Source organism: Cherax quadricarinatus, unplaced genomic scaffold, assembly GCF_038502225.1.
Source record: "Cherax quadricarinatus isolate ZL_2023a unplaced genomic scaffold, ASM3850222v1 Contig4821, whole genome shotgun sequence".
Classification (NCBI taxonomy): Eukaryota; Metazoa; Arthropoda; class Malacostraca; order Decapoda; family Parastacidae; genus Cherax; species Cherax quadricarinatus.
In genome coordinates this window covers 19,389-27,413 of record NW_027199847.1, presented here as the reverse complement: position 1 = coordinate 27,413, position 8,025 = coordinate 19,389, and the positions used below count along the sequence as shown (strand labels likewise).

At 35.1% G+C, this 8,025-nt stretch overlaps 1 long non-coding RNA gene across 1 annotated transcript; it reads left to right on the top strand.

The window, feature by feature from the left end:
* The first annotated feature begins 6 nt into the window (after nucleotides 1-6).
* LOC138852186 (uncharacterized) lies at nucleotides 7-7,018 on the top strand. The gene is made up of 2 exons (XR_011391597.1): nucleotides 7-4,196; nucleotides 4,231-7,018. It is a non-coding gene; the product is annotated as an uncharacterized lncRNA (long non-coding RNA).
* Nucleotides 7,019-8,025: the final 1,007 nt, after the last annotated feature.

The following is an 8,025-nucleotide window of genomic DNA, read 5'->3' as shown; positions in this document are numbered from 1 at the left end:
TAAATAGTGATATTATTTTTTATTTAGTAACTAAATAATGCTTCTGCTTAACTTCAAAATATTCTTGATTCATTCTATAAGAAAAATGATAATCCGCAAGTTTAGTCCGAGTAGATGGGAGACGGCCGACTTGTTGAAAAAAAAAAAAAAAAAAAAAATTAAAAAATTTGGAATCGTTGGAATCAGATCAATTACTGGAGAATGCCTTTTGTGATCATCTCCAAACTTTACCATTGGTGGGCTTTATTAAAACAGCTCATCAGTCTGAGCTGTGTAAATTTCAATTTTTGTATTTTATTAAGTAAATTGTTTCTGTTGTAATATTTAGAGAATGCTGCTTCTGATCAGCTTCAAGGCCTAAATTTTGTTGTATCTTAACCCTTAAACTGTCCAAACGTAGATCTAAGTTTGTGAGCGTAGCACGCCGACCTTGATTTTCTCCATAAGAAACATGTAAAAAAAAAAGTAGATTTACGTTCGGAGTGCTACGCGAGCAAACATAGATCTACATTTGGACAGCTTAAGGGTTAATATGAAGCATTTTTGTATTAATTTTGAATAGTGTGGGTGCCAGTTTGCCTTAATTTTTTTTTCCCCAGTTTTATCAAATTAGATCCTTTAAAAATATTGAAATCAAATATGTCAAAACATCAAAATCAAATGGGATTGTAGAGAATTTTAAATAGAATATAAATGAAAAAAAGTAGAATGTTAAAAATAAAAATTCAGTTTTATTGTGTTTTTAATTGTAATGAGGAGAGACTTTCCTATCTTTTGGAATGTTCTCATCAACATTTTTGCTTGCTTCGCAAATTTTCGTTTATTATACGAGTACACCTTATTCAGTTGGCTTAAAATTTTCAGTACTTGTGTATAACGTATCTTAGGCAAGATTCATGGGACTATTGACATGCATGGCTGCCATATGCACAATTCTACATAAGCCATTCCCAAATTTTGTTTCCTTATGATGGATGGAGACAGGCTCCTCCAACCAGCTTCAAAATTTTAACGGGTGTATCCTGCTTAGGAGGATTGTCAGCATCAACAACTTTTGCCTTGATGCTGGTGAGGGGCTCGTGATCTAAGGACCTAGACTTATCTTCTCCTTGCTTGGATTGAATTTCAATGCCTCTTACTCCACAGGCACTATATAACCCCAGTGGGTTTAACACTTTCCTCTGATTAAAATATAACAATTGTGAATGGCATCAATCTTCAATGGCTGATGTATCATATGAAACTTTTCATGGGTTTAGGCTCTGTAGATGTGAATTTTGTTGGATTCTGTGCAATAACTGGATAATGCATCTTTTGGTCACCTTTAAACTTTTAGTGTTGATGTGTTTTCCTCAAAGGAAACAGCTTCTTGATGTTAGCTTGTGTAAGTTATTATGGGTTAATCTTATTAATTTGATTGGTTTCTGTGAAATAATTGGAAAATGTCTCTTTTTATCAGAAATAAGTCACAGTGCTTGACTTTATTTGGTTATCCTAGGTTGAATCAACTTAATATTCTTTTATGGGTCTACAACAACTGTGTATCCTCAAGATCATTGTTAAAAATTGGTATATTATGTACTCTAGGCTTATATAAAACTAGTCTGCATTGTTACCATATTTTCCTTCTGGAAACAATGTATCAAACTCAAAAGTTGCTCTCTTTGTTCATGATTTATTATTATTATTATGATTAATAATAATAATAATAATAATAATAATATTTTTTCTACAAGTACACATGTACAAGGTATACAGGCCTAGCTGACATCAGTGACATATTACTATATAGAAAGCCGCTTGTTATGCAGAGCATTTCGGGCAAATTAGGTCTGTTTTGTCCCAGGATGTGACCCACACCACTCGACTAACACCCAGGTACCCATTTTATACTGATGGGTGAACATGGACTGCAGGTGTCATATGGAAACATGTCCTAATGTTTTTCAACTGTACTGGAGATTTGAATTCCAGACCTCGGTGTGTGAGCTGAGTGTGCTAGCAATCAAGCTACAAGACTACTAACTTAACACTCCTACAGAACTTGAAGCTCTTCTATATTGTACATGTTTTTGCAATTGCAATTGAAAAAGTACATCTAAAATGGAATAGATGTACTCTGAAGGCCTTTTCACTTTCTGTTCAATTCTAGCTGCACTTTTCCAGTTGAAATTACAAAAATCATGTTGTAAAGAAGGGCTTTATAAGAGAGCTTGCATATAATTATCTATTAACAGTTTTATAGAGCTTGAAAGAAATCATTATTCTTTTTGTAGTTTCAGTTTAATGCTTTCTTGAACAGCATATATCCAAAGTCATTTTGAGGGCTTGTGATAAACAGAAAAAAGAAAAGCCTCTCACTGAGTGATGGACATGTACATCAAAGAAAGGAAGCTCACAAGAGTGCTAGCCTATCTTTCATGGGCTTGTGTCCTGGTAATGATTTTTCTTCTTGTTTGATGTAGGTTCTCTTAGGCATTCTTTTCCAAAATAGGCCTGTTGCATCGCAGTTAAAAACTTGTTGAGGAATAAATCTCTGTATCTACATAGGTTTTAATCCCTCAATGTCCACATATGTTTTAAATTCCATAACAAACTTTTTGGCCTCATCTCGGTTAGCACTGGCAGCCTCCCCATGCCTTGCTACGGTATGAATCCCACTCCTCTTTTTAAACCTATCAAACTAGCCTCTACTTGCCTTAAATTCATCATTTTCAGAATTGTTTCCCAGGGTGCCTCGCCTAAGATCACTACATAACTGCTTTGCTTTTTCACAAATAATTGTTTCAGAAACACTTTCACTGGCCAATTGTGTTTCATTAATCCACACTAACAAAAGTTTTTCCATTTCTTCAATTATCAGTGACCTTATCACAGCAAGGATTTTCACTCCTTTTGCCACATCAGCCCATTTTATTGCCTCTGTTTTTCAATATGGATGATATATTGGATTTCGCCAAACCACATTAAGTGGCCATGCCCAACACATGTGTTCCACTTTCCCACTTCACAATAAGTTCATTTTTCACTTGAAATGTTGTTCTCACAGCTTTCCTTTTAGGCTTGTTTGGATCACTACTCTCTTTAGGAGCCATGATTACTTATTTTCAATGAAAATATTTAAAAAACCACAGAATAGCAATGAAATGCCACAAAGTTTCACAGAGCTTGTAAGAACAATGCTTAACTAACGAAAGCTGATGAGCGACTGAGCGTGTGATGCTTTGTTTTCATCAGACTTCATCCGGATGGACTGTTTTGTTTAGGTCAAGTACCAGGGCAACATCTGAATACTGAGTCAAATTTTTCTCAAAAAAGTTGGGCAAATACTGAGTTGTATGAATATAAGGATGTATGGATATTGAGATTCCACTGTACATGTACCCTCCTACTTATGACCTGCTCGACATACAACCACTCATATTTACGACCGTACATCTGGCAGCAGGGCTGGGCAGGCCGATGCATACCGCCATATGACAGTTGACCACTGCTCACAGCAACGCACCATCTCGGGAGAGCTCTCACATCACTCAGGCAGCATCACTTTGAGTTACCCTGCCCTATCAGCAGCATCATACTGTATTAACTATTTTGTGCTGTATATATGTACCTGGACAGTAAATTTCACCATGGCCCCTAAGAGGACTAACTGTGATGTTGATGTGCAGTAGTAAAATATTTAGTATAAAGTAACATATGATACTAAGTAGGTACTTTATATAGCAAAGATTTTACATGCCCTACCCAGTAAGTCGGCAATTTTCTAAGGTTCGACTTGCGTCCATTTTGACTTAAGGCCAGTTGGTCGGAACCAAGTTTGATTGTAAGTCGGATGGTACTTGTATTTGGCTTAAAAAAACACCTTTGAGGTTTTTGTTTAGGGTAGTTTTTCTGGTTTTATTGAATATTTTTCTTGGTAGCAGGGGACAGAATGTAAGGCATACTGGTGAAGTAATGATGATTTTGGTCAATTTCAGACCAAAATTTAAATTAGGCTGAAAGTGGCAGAAATATTTGATGTTTGGCAATTTTCTCGAGGAACATTATGCTTAGTTATGATTATAATAATAACTGAGGAAGGTTACACTTAGTTATGGTTATAATAATAATTGAAGAAGGTTATGCTTAGTTATGATTATAGTAATAATAATTGAGGAAGGTTAGCCTTATGATTATAATAATAATTGAGGAAGGTTAGCCTTATGATTATAATAATAATTGAGGAAGGTTAGAGTTGCCCAATCTGTTTTGTGGGTTTTTACCAGGCGTGTTTAAGTTATTGCGATGGCCTAAACCATAACAAATCATTCTTGTTTGTATTTTATTAATCTGAGGGTAAAACTTCCATTTTTTTTTATGATGATGGAGTCAAAATAGAGGGTAAGTTATGTAGGAGAGGCCTGGGGACATGGGTAACACACAGAGGAGTGGCTGGAGTGCCTACACTGCTTATTTTGAACCCTTGTTTTTAAATTGGATATTTTTTTAATTTTGTGTAAAATTAGTCTGTGCACATTATTGGGTAGCTCTGATAGTTGTATTGGTAGTTTCTTGTGCTCAATTAATAGAAAAGAAGGCATATTACAGAAATAGCTAGGAATTAGATTGAATCGAGCAGTGGAATTGGCTTAATTCAATCCAATCACCAGCATGTAAATTGCACCCAGTCCACCAACTTTTCGCCTGTATAATTCCATAAGCTTTCCATGAATAATTTTGTTTTAAATCGCAACACTGTCAGCACTTAATTTTGAGGATGGTGACAGTGAAAGGGTTACGTGCCCTGGTTCAGCAGCAGTGTGCTCTACCCATCTTCTATCTGCTGACCTTTCATCAGCCACATAATTTCTCCCTCTTTCCTTTATGCATTCATAGTTGTGAAGTATTGGTTTTGTATATAGTGTACATTATATATAGCAGTATATTATACACCTGTACACTTCATGAATATATACACATATATGTACACATACTCATATACAGTACTGTATATAAAGTGCAGTAAATAGTTGAACTAGATAAAAGTCTTTGTTTAATATTTCTGTCTACTTTTACTTTAAAGAAGGAAATTTGTTGTCATAATTTATCATCATATTCTTGTAATAGTCTGAATGGGGTACTTGTAATAATCTGCATGGGATGCTTGTAATAATCTGCTTGGGGTACTTGTGATAGTCTGCAAGGGGTACTTGTAATAGTCTGCATGGAGCACTTGTAATAGTCTGAATAGGGTACTTGTCACTTTCTCCAGGATAATCTTGAACTGTGATGAGAGAACCAAGTTTATTTGAACCTAATCTGTTTCTTACATTCCACTCATCTGCAGAGATGTGCTGTCATTATACAGTAGGACCCCTGTATCCACGGCAGATGCATTCCAAAGACCTGCAATGGATATCGAAACCATGGATAGTAGCAAACCCTATATATAAGACCTATACATACCTATTATAAAGTTTAATTGGTAAATTATGCACAATAAGTGGAGAATTATCACTTTTTTACTGATAAGCACTTCGCAGCTTCTCCTAGGCTCTGAAGAACTGCCAGTTTTTCTACTTTTGTGCTTTGGGGCCATTACTATACAAAATTAAGAGGTATTTTTGAGTCAGAGTATAGAGTGGATAACTGAAACTGCAGATACTGAATCAGTGGATACAGCGGTTCTACTGTATTAATGTTTACTCTTTTGTCATTTCCTTTATTTGCTAATCCTCTCATAAGTATTCCTCCATACATTATCATGCCTCTACTGAACACTGCCCTCATCCTTTATATAACACCCTTATCTGATCATTAATAATTCTTTTGAAATTTTGTTTAAACAAATTATTATTTCCATTATGATGTAATACAGATGATACTTTTTAAGTGTTAATTTCCAATGTGATGAACTCTGTTCTACATATATTGTATTCTGAACTATAGTCAGATGTGTAAAGTAAAAGGACACAAGTGCAACTAATGTGACATTTTAATGTGGCAACGTTTCGCTCTCCAGGGGCTTTATCAAGCCATTACAAACAATACATGGACACAGAGGGTATATATATAGGCTCAGAGTGAGGTGCAATACTAGTGGTAGTAGTAGTAGTAGTGACATAAGTTGTAGTAGTAATAGTAATACAATATGGTAGAGCAATTAATTCGTACATGAGTAAAAGGATATAAAAGCTATTACTCGTACTCATGTACGAATTAATTGCTCTACCATATTGTATTACTACTACTACTACTACTACTACAACTTATGTCACTACTACTACTACTACTACCACTAGTATTGCACCTCACTCTGAGCCTATATATACCCTCTGTGTCCATGTATTGTTTGTAATGGCTTGATAAAGCCCCTGGAGAGTGAAACGTTGCCACATTAAAATGTCACATTAGTTGCACTTGTGTCCTTTTACTTTACATATTGTCAGTAATTCTACCAACTTTATTACTATAGTCAGATGTACCATTAATATTTATATGCTAACAAAATTACAGTGTTAATATCTTTTATATGCCAGCTAGATAAAATATATCACTGTCATTAAATTTGGTTAAAGCAGTTATCTTTTCATGTTACAAGGAAATGGTTATAGAAAAATGCATATTTTTGGTTTTCATCAAGTCTTCTGGCATCGTTTTTATTATATCTTTTCCAGACCTATATTATTATTATTATTGTTATTGTTATTATAATCAGACATACAGGTGGAGCATTGTATAACCTTCTTGGGTCACACAGTGGCCCAGTTCTTTACATGTCTTTGAATGTGTGCGTGCCATTAGGAACAGGATTCCCATGCCTCATCAGGGTTATCCTTGACGAGGGTGAGGTGTTGTCCACATGGTCATCCTGCTAAGTTACCTGCCTTAACCTCACTGACCAAGTGTTGGGCACATCAACTGCTGGCCAGTGCTGACTGTCACTAAGATTTCCTCTCAAAAAAAAAAAAAATGTGTGCCAAAGATACAAGCATTTTGTTTCATCTTTATATTCTGTTCATGAGACATTCCTGAATGTTTTCAGATCCCTTTAATTTATTTTCTACTGTGATGTTTATCTTCCAGAGTTTCTTGTATAATAATTTACAATTTTTATATGACAGTATACAGTGTTTAAAATACCTAAAGAATTTTCCAGTCTTTATTTCATACATAGGTATTATATATTCAACTTATGAATTTTATAATGATTCCTTATTCACTAAAATTGAGTACAGCCTCTCCTCACTTAGCGCATACTCATTTACCAATGCCTCAGACTTACGATGGGCTCTCTGACCAGTATTTATACCTAAATAAAGTATATTAGAGCTGATTTCCTCTATTCTGTTTATTTCAGTATACAGTACACTACTGTATAAGCATTTAAAAATATACCATTCTCTCTACATGTCCGAACCACCTCAACAACCCTTCCTCAGCCCTCTGGACTAAATAAAGTATATTAGAGCTGATTTCCTCTATTCTGTTTATTTCAGTATACAGTACACTACTGTATAAGCATTTAAAAATATACCAGAAATGTTGTAAATGGTGCAAAGGTGGCATTAAAACAATATCAAAGATGGTTGACACAAACCCACTACCATTATAGTATGCTCCTTACTCAGCGACGAATTCGTATAACGACATGGTCTTAGGAACAGAACTCCATCGTTCAGTGAGGAGAGGCTGTATTATATATAAATGAGAAATGGTCTTCCTTTAATAAGTGAAGATCACAGGAGCATTATGGGAGACACTGGGTGTTTAAGAATAAAGATACTGGCTTTTCATTTGGTTTAAATTGTCCTAAAATAATACCATAGATGATAATTAAATTGTCATATCAGGATGTGTGTAAATGTGTGCCTGCCATTTAGTAAATGAAAAAATGGAAAAGATGCTCTATTAGTCAATGGGACTTGACACCTTGTTGATAGGACTTGAGTCATGGAGCACTGAAGTATAGTGCCTGTGCTCTGAAGGAGGGGTGAGTATGCTTGTTGATAAGGTTTGAGTCCTGGAGCACTGGAGTACAGT